Consider the following 3,285-nt stretch of genomic DNA (forward strand, 5'->3'; position numbering starts at 1 on the left):
ATAATGTACTGGGTGGTATGTATCACTCCTCTCTCTCTGATCAGAATAAGATCCTTCCAGATTGTTTTCCTTTTTTTTATTTTGGTCTAAATCATGTAACTTTCTACGTTACTGTTTTATTTATTTTTTAATTTAAATTTATTTATTTTAATTGGAGGCTAATTAAGTTATAATATTGTATTGGTTCTGCCACACATCAACATGAATCTGCCACGGGTGTACACGTGTTCCCCATCCTGAACCCCCGCTCCCACCTCCTTCCCCGTACCATCCCTCTGGGTCATCCCAGTGCACCAGCCCCAAGCATCCTGTATCGAACCTGGAGATTCGTTTCTTATATGATATTATATATGTTTCCATGACATTCCCCCAAAACATCCCACCCTCTCCCTCTCTCACAGAGTCCAGAAGACTGTTCAATACATCGGTGTCTCTTTTGCTGTCTCCCATACAGGTTTATTGTTACCATCTTTCTAAATTCCATATATATGCATTAGTATACTATATTGGTGTTTTTCTTTCTGGCTTACTTCACTCTGTAAAATAGGCTCCAGTTTCATCCACCTCATTAGAACTGATTCAAATATATTTTTTTTAATGGCTGAGTAATACTCCATTGTGTATATGTACCACAGCTTTCTTATGCATTCGTCTGCTGATGGACATCTAGGTTGCTTCCATGTCCTGGCTATTATAAACAGTGCTGCGATGAACATTGAGGTACACATGTCTCTTTCAATTCTGGTTTCCTTGGTGTGTATGCCCAGCAGTGGGATTGCTGGGTCATAAGGCAGTTCTATTTCCAGTTTTTTAAGGAATCTCCGTTACTGTTCTAAATATACATTCTATATCATTTGGTTGTCCTTTAAAAGATCAAAGCCTAAAACCTCTTTGTCCCTGGCTTTATTATATGATTAGAAGGCTTTCTAATTGAATTTAATTAGGGAAGATAGAACAAAACCAATATAAAAAGTCAGCAAAGCAACAGCCTCTAAGAAGAGGTCAGAAGCGATCACAAATTGCTCTGAGCGGCTAAAATAGATATCCATTCCAATATTCTGCTGATAAGGGCTTGTCAGTTGTAGAGAGCTTTAATACTTTCAATTTCATTAAGCAATAAATAAAATATTAGATCTGAATGTATTAATAAAAAGTAATATACTTTTATAGTGAATTAAAATTTATTGATTCTTATTTCTTGTTTATTTCTTCAGTAAAATCAATTAAGCTAGAGAGAAATTTGATGAGAGGAGAAAGTTTCACTGTGTCAGTCTAAACTACTTTTTTATGTTTAAAATATCAAATCTTCAGTCATTTGTAGGTTTTAAAATTCATAGAATCAGGACTTACAAACAAAGCACTTACACGAGGAAAAAGATCATTCATAGCAGACCTGAATAAACCCTCCTAATCTAACTTTCTAAAGTCTGGATTTGAAACTTCTTTTGATATTTTATAAGAATTTTCATATGATGTTTACAATCAATACAAAGTCTCCATTGCCTGATCCTCTACCTTATGCTAAAACACAGAACAAACATTCATATTTCCCCTGACCCTTTCCTTATCGTATTTCCTACATTCAGTTAGAAGTGCAAGTTTTATTTTCTAAGCACTTTGAAAGGACATGAATAGATCTAAGGAGTGAAGCTGGAACATAAACGTGTAAAGACTTTCCCACCAGCCAAGATTTTGGGGGTGGGGAAAGAAGCTGAAAAATCTTAATTCTTTTTTGTTTTCATGCAGAAATGAATTTTTCTTTTATTTCACTCAAATGAATTAGTCTAGAGAGACTTTTTTTTTTTTTTGGCTTGTAAGAGACTAGTATGAATGTTTTGGATAGCTTTTAGTAGTTTTCAGCCAGGGATGATTTTGCTCCCTAGGGACATTTAGCAACTATCTGGAGACATTTTGTTTGTCACAATTGAGATATGGGGGTGCGTTAGCCTCTAGTGGGTAGAGAGGCTGGGAATGTTGTTAAACATACAAGACTGCACAGGACAGCCCCACAGCAAAGACTTATTGACCCCAAATGTCAAATGTATGAAGTTGAAAGATCTTTGGTCAAGAGGATGTTATTTAATTTTTGACAGGCTTGCTTTGATATGTCAGTATTTTTAAAAAAAGTTTTTATAAACGTGTAAGCACTAGAGGGCAGTGCCTCCCCAGCAGTTGTGATTGATACTACGGTACTTTGGGGGGTCTTCTGAACTTAAAAAGGAGCTTGTAATTTACGTTGCTTGAAGATAAATGACTTTAGGAGACCCTTAAAGAACTATTCAAGTAATTCTAGATCAAAAGGCAGTTTTAACGATTACTCTTTCTGAAATCAGTAAAAGCAGAGCAAGCGGGATTTTTCTTCTTTTTATAAATGATGCCTTGTGAACTTTTGCCAGAGAAAGGGGAAAATTCACGCTAGGTTTTCACACACAGTAACACTAACGTCATTGCCACCTACACTTCTATTTGCTCTGTCAAAGCAGGTGATGGAAAGTCGCTATTCTAAGACATGTGGATCATTGTAATGCTGTGGAAGCAGTGTCTGGAACCCCCGGACTACGAGCAGACAGGTGAAGCTGATTGAACCCATTAGATGAGGCAGAGAATCTGACTCAGCCATCTCTGAAACAGATTAAATAATAACCAGTTTGTGTGAAGGTGTTTACATTAGCTAACTGTGCAAGAATGCAGTGCCATTTTCTGTTTTCTCCTAAGGGTCAGTCCAGTTTTAAAAAATGAAATAATATTTTCTCTTTCAGTGTGAGACATCCAGGCTGAAGTCTAAGTTTTTGGGTATTTTAGTAAAAATTGAAACTCCTTCCCCCAGACAGGACAAGCCATTTGTTAAACTCACATGGAACCTACACATTCCTATTTATTAAACATTCAAGGTGTGTTGTTGTTCAGTTGCCCAGTTGTGCCCAACTCTTTGTGACCCCATGGACTGCAGCACAGCAGGCTTCCCTGTCTCTCACTATCTCCCAGAGTTTGCTCAAACTCATGTCCACTGAGTCAGTGATGCCATCCAATCATCTTATCCTCTTTCACCTGCTTCTCCTTCTGCCCTCAATCTTTCCCAGCAACAGGGTCTTTTCTAGTGAGTTGGCTCTTCGAATCAGGTAGCCAAAGTATTGGAGCTTCAGTTTCAGCATCAGTCCTTCCAATGAATATTCAGGGTTGATTTCCTTTAGGATTGACTAATTGGATCCCCTTGCTGTCCAAGAGATTCTCAAGAGTCTTTTTCAGCACCACGGTTGGAAAGCATCAGTTCTTTGGCACTCAGCC

Source organism: Bos indicus x Bos taurus, chromosome 3 (assembly GCF_003369695.1).
Source record: "Bos indicus x Bos taurus breed Angus x Brahman F1 hybrid chromosome 3, Bos_hybrid_MaternalHap_v2.0, whole genome shotgun sequence".
NCBI lineage: Eukaryota > Metazoa > Chordata > Mammalia > Artiodactyla > Bovidae > Bos > Bos indicus x Bos taurus.